Source organism: Pinus tabuliformis, chromosome X (assembly GCF_031772625.1).
Source record: "Pinus tabuliformis cultivar Carrire ecotype Pingquan chromosome X, CPIR1, whole genome shotgun sequence".
Taxonomy (NCBI): domain Eukaryota; kingdom Viridiplantae; phylum Streptophyta; class Pinopsida; order Pinales; family Pinaceae; genus Pinus; species Pinus tabuliformis.
Window position 1 is genome coordinate 769004400 of NC_142308.1, and position 9472 is coordinate 769013871.

The 9472-nt window shown below is 48.3% G+C and overlaps 1 non-coding gene across 1 annotated transcript; it reads left to right on the plus strand.

Moving 5' to 3' along the window:
* The first annotated feature begins 5298 nt into the window (after positions 1–5298).
* Positions 5299–5371, plus strand: TRNAK-UUU (transfer RNA lysine (anticodon UUU)). The gene has a single exon. It is a non-coding gene; the product is annotated as a tRNA-Lys (tRNA).
* Positions 5372–9472: the final 4101 nt, after the last annotated feature.

The following is a 9472-nucleotide window of genomic DNA, read 5'->3' on the forward strand; positions in this document are numbered from 1 at the left end:
GCTAGCAAATAGATCGCGAACAGCAGATGCAATCCACATTCCGATCTCGATGCTGATTCACCAATTTCCTACCCCAACCTCGTCAGTCAATTGCACCTCTCGCAACGGAGAAACAAATCCAATCGAAACGAAGAAGCAAATCCTGAATGCTATGCCGATACCGATCCCATCCACAAATCCCGATACCAGTCTCCGAACCCTACCTAGCTTCATAAATATTCGTGCCAGCAAGTCGTGCCATCAAGCCAGTCGGAAGGGCAAGGGCAGAGGGAGCAAAGGCAGGTTGACCCAGTCGATAAAGCAGTCGACTCAGTAGATCCTATAGACCCACCCATAGCCATAAAGCAAGCCAAGCCAGAAAGCTCGCCATCTAAGTAACCCACCAGCTTAAGCCAGGAGCCAGCAACATTGCTTCTACCAATCCCAACATCATAGGTTAACGATTACCTGCCTGCAGGTGGTATAATTTGTAATACCTAAGGTAGGTTACGGGCATTGAGCATTTGACTAAGCAAACCATTAGCACTTGGGTCGTTTTATAAAGCCAACCAGACGCATATAAGGGCATTGAACCCGATAACCCAGACGCATATTGGGTCGTTTTATAAAGCCAACCAGACGCACCTTGATAAGGCATGGAGCGTTTGACTAGATAAACCAGACGCAGTAATGGGCGTTTGACTTTAGTTTTGGATTGGGGAATAAAAGCTTTCACCATTGCTTCTTCTTAAACCGTCTCTGCCTCTCCTGTCTCTCCGCCTGCTGGTGGTGTCCCCGTCCCTGATGCTGCCTTCCCCCCTCCTTCTATTCTCTCCGGCTATCTATGTGACACACGATACAAGATGGATGGTTAGCAAGGTCTTTAGCATGGGTATAAGGTATCTATGATCCCTTGTATCTATTGGTTATAATGTCGAGTAGCTATCCCTTCCCTCGCTATTCGGTACTGAGAAGTAGCTATTACTAGCTGTTCATTTTGCGCTTAATTTAGAAACTCTCTGCTCGGTAGCTCTTGCTTTTGTTGTCGTTCTGCTCGCTAGCTTCCGTTGCTAGCATTGCTAGATGGCTGCCTGTTCCGATCCGTGGAGCCCTAGGCAATATGGTTGAACGAGTGAAAGCAGCGCATAATCTTGTATATAATCGAGAGCCCGTAGCTTCCCTTTGTACGGTTCCTGATCGAGAGCTTGTTGTTCGAAAGCCAGCACCAGTCGCAGGTCATCCAAAGCGGAAGCAGGGGTAGGCGAGCTTTCTCGATAGCTTGAGCGATGGCGGTAGGGTTAACCGGTATCGGTTCATCAGTGGTAGGTTTTCTTGCTTGGCAGGTTAGTTAGCTAGCGATGGTTCAGGTTCGGTAACAGCATCTCAGCCCTATTAGGTTAGGTTGGGTCACAGCTTATCAGCCCAACAGCTAGCGATAGAAGGAGTCGTCGGGTCGTTTCTTCTTTCCATAATTCCTCTCCCCTCGGGGATTGGGGTGGGTGGGTCGGAGATCTCAGTGGCTGTCTGCCCTACTGTTTCAAAGCCTCCATCTTCCGTCTTCCGTAGCTATTGCCTCCATCTTCCCTATTACGTGGCGCGCAGGCTTAAACGCACTAAAGATAGTTAGTCATCCAGATGAACAATCCATTATCTAGGAAACACATCTTTGGTTCTATTTAGAAAAAAGAGAAAATCACGAGCTCCTAACCTAATAGGCAGGCTTACACCCTAGGTAGGATAGGCTGGGGACCAAGGAAGCATATTGCTGAACACCCAATCCAGGCAGGCTTAAAGCATATTGATTAAGGTAGGTCTCTATTCATTCTCTCCAATAGGGAAACCAGATTGGAAGGAAAGCTTTCATTCGTTCTCTGGAAGTAGCGTCCTATAGTAGGAGGGAAGGTTCTTCCTGCTAGTTAGGGAGTTAGGGATAAGCAGCAGATTAGGTCAATTAGGCCTCAGGGAGAGGCAGACTGACTAACATAGTATAATGTATAATATATATATCTATATATAGACACTACACTATAGTATAGTATATCTATATCTAGTATAAAGGATAGCCCTAACTCACTGAGGAGAGCTTAGCAAATGTGCCTTTGCCGCATATGCGGATAAGAGATCGGATATGCGGAACAGAGGGCCTTCTTACCCCATACCAACAAGCCCAACCAGCTATCTATCGGAACGATGTCATTATATATCTTGCCTAACTCTTGCCTAACCTATTTAGTCTATCTCTTGACCCGGACTTGAAATCTATTGGAACCTAACTCGGGAGGATAGGATTCCATTTCGTGTCTCACTCGCTGGGTTCAATGAGTGCTTAGATGATGGGTTAACTGTGAATTATTTCAGACGAACTGTGGACTGGAGGTTTGAACTGTGTTCTGTTGAACTGGGTGATTTGAGAACTGAGGGCTGGCTGTTCTGAACTGTGGCTTTAGGTTAACGCCCCTAGTTCTTGGCGTTCTTATTCATTCGTGCAGGTAGATGTGTCTCGTTCGGTGGCAAATGGGGTAACAACATCTCTTGCGTCGTATGGTGGGTCGATGAATGGGTGTGACGGCGGGTGCCATTCTCGGGTTGTTAGGTCTAGCAACACGTCTAGCCATCCTATTGTAGGTGGCGCATGGGGGAAAATATCCTATCTCGGGTATGTAGGAACGATGGGGAACTTCTCTTTTCTCTTGGCGGGTATGATGCTTTCTCTCTTCGTCTTGTGATAACACATAATATCTTAATTGATATGCTGGTATGGCAACAACATGATGTATCAATGTCTTTAGGTGGGTACATAGGGGCCTTCTTTCTCATTGTGTGGTGGTAAGCTTCATAAAGCCAGTTCGCAAGCGAGCCCTCGGTGATTATTCAACCAGTGATCCCGTCCCGTTTCATTTCTTCTCCCAACCGGCAGTAACTCTTATCCAGCCATCTAGTCATCCAGCCTCGGGTTCTCCCGGCTTCGGGTTCTCCCAGCCAGCGTCACGTTCTAGCATCCACGGGTTCAACCAGCCGCCCGGAAGGCCCTCCTCGGTTAATCGACCAGCCAGCCAGCAATCCAATTTATCCTAGCTTTGCCCTCCCCGCTAGCCGTGTGAAACTTATTCAAATCAATTCTTCAAACAGAAAACGCCACTTTCAATGTGAAGTTGGGTTATCCCATATCACGAAGCTGCTCCAAACAAGCCAGATTGATTGGCCCAATGCATGAATGACTAACTCCCTCCATGTTGGACCGAGCGTCTCTTTACCTATTCACCACGATGCCGGAGTGGAAGGAAAGAGATACCACTTCCTCATGCGCGGGATCTTTCTTATTTCAATACGTATCTGCTCTTTCTTGTTCGCCCAGCTCACCCCTGAAGCTTCCGCATCTTCTTCTTATGGCGGGAACTTGGAAACAGAAGACGAGGTCAAAAAAGAAAGGGTCCTTTCAGGCGGTAAGGTCCTGAGAAACCCAGCCAGTCAGGTCCTTATCAACCCTTTCAATCAATTCATACATCGATGAATGAATTAAAAACCATAATGACATATATAATTCCTATCCTTATGGTCGAGCCTTAAAGCGCATCATGACTGGAATCTCCCTCATTCATCCAGCCCCCAAAAGAAATCAAAGCGTAATGACATATATAATGATTAAGCCCACCACCCAATAAGCATCGAGGAAGGCAGGTGTGGGCAGTGTTGGTTCAACGGGTGAACTGTGATACGATAGGTGATATAGTGATGAGGTGAGTCGAGTAGGGTGAGGTAACGTGGGAGGAGACGAGCAACTCTCTGGGGGGGCAGGGGCCCCAAAAGAGAGGATGCGAAGCATGGCTCGACTGTTAAGGATGTGTAAGCAGGCTCGACTGTTAAGGCCGCCATCACCTTTAGGTGCTCGACCATAAGGGAGAGGAGAGGATGCGGAGCACGCTCGACCAACGCCATCATGCCCCCGGTAGGGTGAGGACCGACAGGGTGCGTAAGCACACTCGACTGCCCTTAGTTACTTATTTGAGGGGGGCCGCCATCGGCTCGACTGCTAAGGCCGCCATCGTGAGCCTGTCGAACTCTCGACCTATGGGAGAGGTAACGTGGCCCCTCTCAAATAAGTCACTAAGACGAGCAACTCTCTTTTGGGCCCCTCACCAAATAAGCACCCCATACGAACCCACTCTCCCGACCAAAGAAGGGCCCTTACTTCTTCATAGGGGTCACTCACTATTCATATGGTGAGGGGGAGGGGCCCCAAAAGAGAGGTCCGTCAGGGTGCGTAAGCACGCTCAACTAATAAGGCCGCCATCGGCTCGACTGATAAGGACCCTTTAGGGGGCTCGACTGATAAGGATGCGTAAGCAGGCTCGACCATAGGGAGAGGACCTTTAGGTGCTCGACCATAAGGGAGAGGAGAGGAGAGGATGCGTAAGCACGACTCGACCAACGGGAGAGGTCCGACAGGGTGAGGTAACGAACGCTCGACTAAAAGGCCGCCATCGCTCGACTGATAAGGATGCGTAAGCAGGCTTGACCATAGGGAGAGGAACTTTAGGTGCTCGACCATAAGGGAGAGGAGAGGAGAGGATGCGTAAGCATGACTCGACCAACGCCATCATGCCCCCGGCAGGGTGAGGTAACGAACGCTCGACTGGCCGCCATCGCTCGACTGTTAAGGACCCTTTAGGGGGCTCGACTGATAAGGATGCGTAAGCAGGCTCGGCCATAGGGAGAGGACCTTTAGGTGCTCGACCATAAGGGAGAGGAGAGGATGCGTAAGCATGACTTTTTTAGTTACTTATTTGAGAGGGGCCACCCAATAAGTAAAATGAAACGAGAAGAACTAATAAGGCCGCCATCGCTCGACCACCGGGAGAGGTCCGACAGGGTGAGGTAATGAACGCTCGACTAAAAGGCCGCCATCGCTCGACTGATAAGGACCCTTTAGGGGGCTCGACTGATAAGGATGCGTAAGCAGGCTCGACCATAGGGAGAGGACCTTTAGGTGCTCGACCATAAGGGAGAGGAGAGGAGAGGATGCGTAAGCATGACTCGACCAACGGGAGAGGTCCGAGATGGTGAGGTAACGAACGCTCGACTAAAAGGCCACCATCGCTCGACTGATAAGGACCCTTTAGGGGGTTCGACTGATAAGGATGCGTAAGCAGGCTCGACCATAGGGAGAGGACCTTTAGGTGCTCGACCATAAGGGAGAGGAGAGGAGAGGAACTTGAAGAACCACCGGGCCGCCATCGCCCGCCTCTCCCACACCAGAGAAGCACATGTTTCTCTACTGCTGCTATAATATGCTATTGATTGTTGGGTTGGTTTCAGGGAGGGTGTATAGCTCAGTTGGTGGAGCATCGGGCTTTTAACCTAATGGTCGCAGGTTCGAGTCCTGCTATACCCACGCCTGCTTGACTGATAGAGGTTATTAATACAGTGACCCAAAGTGAGGTCCCGTTCGGAACCAGAACGGACAGTGAGAGGAAGGTGAACAAGGTCCGAAAAGGACGGACTTTCTTTATCACGTAAGAAAAGGTGGGAATGGTATCGGAATAAAAGGACCCGCCATGAAGTGGCCAACCAAACCAATAGGTATCACCTTTACAACCTCTCCTACCCCGAATTCTTAGGTAGTTCCTAACCCCGAATCCAATCCCGAATCATATTCCCGAATCATCTATATTAGGTATAACCCGGAATGAAGAAAGATTAGTCAGATTATTATTACGAAATTACGTATAGTGATTGGTCTTGAAAGGTGAATCAAGTAAGGTCCTGGTCCCGCTTGAAATGATGCGTCCTGTGCCGGCCTTATCAGTGGTGTTTTAGGGGAAGAAATGAAAGGTTGAGGAACCCTCATGACTTGGGTTGCGGCAATCAATTGGTTATACCAGTCCCCAAAGGCATTCTCATTGAAGGCAACATTTGGCGCATCAGAACGGGTCTTCCAGGGATCGAAAGATTTCGCAATAGCTTTACGGTCCAAAGGAGCATGCAAGGCTCGACCAGAGGGGGCTTGCCATTTCCACATTGCAAAAGAAACGAGAAGGTAGCCATAAAGAAAATATCCCCCTTTATCATGAGCATCTTCACAAGCTTTAAGGTGCGAAGCCGCTTGTCCCTCCGGGGGCAAGGACCGGTAGGGGCTTGCTTGACGTTAGGAAAGCAAGGACCCGGAGGGGCTTGCGCTTCCTAGTGCAAGGACCCGACAGGGGGCTCGACTGATAAGGACCCTTTAGGGGGCTCGACCATAGGACCTTTAGGTACTCGACCATAAGGGAGAGGGAGAGGAGAGGACCGGTAGGGGCTCACCATTCCGATGGTGAGGAATTTCTTACTTGTCCCGCACCGGGCAAGGACCGGTAGGGGCTTGCTTGACGTTAGGAGAGCAAGGACCTGGAGGGGGCTCGACTGATAAGGAGAGGAATTTATTGCTTGCTTGACGTTAGGAAAGCAAGGACCGGTAGGGGCTTGCTTGACGTTAGGAAAGCAAGGAATTCATCAAGGTTGCGAAGCCGCTTGTCCCTCCGGGGGGCAAGGAGATACTTACACCAGTTAAGAACAGCTCCCTGTGCACAGAATTCTGCAACGCAAATGGTGTCCAGCGTGCACTCTCCCTTAGTCTAATTCCTGGTCACCTTCCCCGCGATGAGATGACAAGCAAAACGGACCTGATCATTGTTGATATGCTCAATGACAGCACCACGACCACCTCGGCGCGTGCCGTATTTGTGATACAAATTAGAATCACCCTTCTTCTTACCGTGCTTGGAAGAACCCTCACCATATGAATAGTGAGTGACCCCTCACCATCGGAATAGTGAGTGGCTCCGCCCCTAAGTAATAAATATAGGGCCCTGGAACGCGACTGTAACGTCTTTACCTGCCATAGAAAGTCCTGTCAGCTTATGAATATCGTGCACATGAATAGGATATTCCTTATCAAGCCACAATGAACCATGATGTACGCGATTGATGATAAACTTGGTACATCGAGCAAATTCTCCAGTTGTACCAAAAACAAGTCAATCTCTAAGTATCGGGATAGTGGATTTCTGGAGCGGCTCATAAGAGGACTTAATCTGAGGTACAATCTCACCAGACATCAAGGGAACATAATCAAGGTACATTTCAGGCCGTAGAGCTGGAAACAAGTATCCATCTGAGAAATTGTGATCAACAAGATGAACTTTCTCGACTTTGCCTTGCCAATCACCTTAAACTTCGACTCGGGGATCATGAATTTCGGCAGGAACAGCAGTAGCTCGACCCATGGAAATAGATTGACAGCGATAGACACAGAGGACAGGGGGCCGTGGGCGAGAGATGGACGCGGACTGAGCACAGGACTAAAAAGCAAACTGATAAGCAGTGCCGAATGTACCCCGTACTTATAGACAAAACGCGGCGGGAATGACCACAAGTTTCCATTTCTGGAAATGACCGGACATAAATGCGGTAGCGTCGTATTGAAGGCTGACGAAATAAAGCTGGATATAGGCAGATCCGAGGAGTGTACGTTGACGGTAAAACAATTCCCGAGGTGTCAAATCAGTAATCTGGTAGAGCAGACAAGACAGATTTCCAAAAAGGTAAATGTTGACGAATGTACGACTTACAGGAATGGAAAGTGACAGCTGACGAGGCAGGTAAGACCGTTTCGACAGGGATGAATTGGACACAACCAACACATGGATAACTGACCTGGACAATGAAATAAAATAGACTGGACTAATAACTATGACTAGACCTCCCCGACCACAATCGGTTTCGGTCTGCCGCAACTAGACAGGACAGAACTACGAAAAAGAAGAAAAGTTTCAAAATACACCTAACTAAAACCTAACCTAAGCTCTCAGACAGAGAGCCATGAGAATATGTCAATTAAGTAGCATGGTAGGGCTTTAGGCGGGCGCCATTCACCCATCCAGGTCTGATAACTCCATCCAATTGCGCAAGTCGAACAGCGCCAGAATCTCTGATTTCCGCAACCATAAAAGGCCCCAACCAGTGCATCTTAAGTTGACCAGGATGCTTCAGATACTTGCTGTCGTAGAGAAGGACTTTCTCTCCTACAGCAAAAGACTTCTTCTTAATGTGGCGATCATGCCAAGCTTTTTGTCTCTGTTTCTCTACTGTTTGATGAAAATCAGCCAAGAATCGATGCTCATCTAAATCCCATAATTCATGAAGCCATTCCGCAACAGAAGTCTCATCAGACATCTTTGTAGCTTGAGCAATGTACAGGAATCAGGAACTCTGCAGGCACAACAGCTTCTCTCCCGTAAACAAGCTGAAATGGAGTGTACTTATGCAATCTTTTCCATCCTCAGTTCGAACGTGAAGAATCTTTATTCTTTCGCGTCACCCACGTCATAGAAAAGAAAACAGTTTGGCAGATTGGTCGAAGTGTGAAATGGAAACCTTCTCAAAGTGACAGTTTCTTAGAAAGGGAAGGGTGAGGAAGAATGGCTCACTTGACAACGGCCCCCCACTTAAAGGACTTAGGAAGGCAGAATAAAGGTGGGTGGTGCCTTCTCTTTTTAGCCCTGTCCTGTTCCCTTCTCGCTAACCCGCTTGCTTTCGTTCTATCACTGCCTTGCTTCCGTGGCTTGCTTGCCTTATGAACTGCCATTCTGTTGTCCCAGTAATCCATTCTGTTAGTAAGGTTATCCCTTAGTTAGGTTATCCCCACCAAGGCGAAGGACCTTACCTTCTAGCTATTTGAGGGAAATAAATAGAGGATGCCCCCGGCAGGGTGAGGTACGAACGCTCGACTGTTAAGGCCGCCATCGCTCGACCAACGGGAGAGGTGATCTTACCTGAAGGTAAGTTATAATCAACACAGAGCTAGCTCAGGCTTTGAGGGGCTTTAGGTAAGGCCAGCCAGAGCAATAGGGTAAGGCGTAACGTATCTCACCCGAAAGTAAGTGAGAGGGTATGAATGAAAGGGGTAATGAATGAAATATACCGGGTATGCGGTTATGGGGTCTTCTCTTTCGGCGGCGGTAAGGACTGACTTCTCTGTGGTAAGTACTTCCCTTCTGTTGTCTGATGGGAACATGCAATCATCGTTTCTCACGTATGGCAAATTGGCTCTCTCTTCTGGTGGGAATGGTGGTAGCATGGGTAGATCCAACAGCAGATAAAGGAGGAGATCAAGTAGCAAAGGTAGCAGCAGAGCAAGCACCAGTATGTATGTTTTCTATAGAAGATCTAAAGCTACAGTAGTATCCATTGAAGCAATTAAAGCAGTGAAAGATTTAGTTTCTATTTCATAGAGGCCTATTTGCTAACTGAAATAAGTAATCCACACTCCTCGACAATATGATTTACAGCCTTCACCCTTGGCTTGGAGATGGAGTGATGCCCCACCCAAGTCAACCTTTCCTTCGCATTCTGTATTTTCCGGGCTAATCTCGCTGAATGCGGAACCATATTCCGATAAAGACCAGATCTAAAGCAGTTCGGCTTCGTGAGAAGAGACTCATATAAAATAGACACC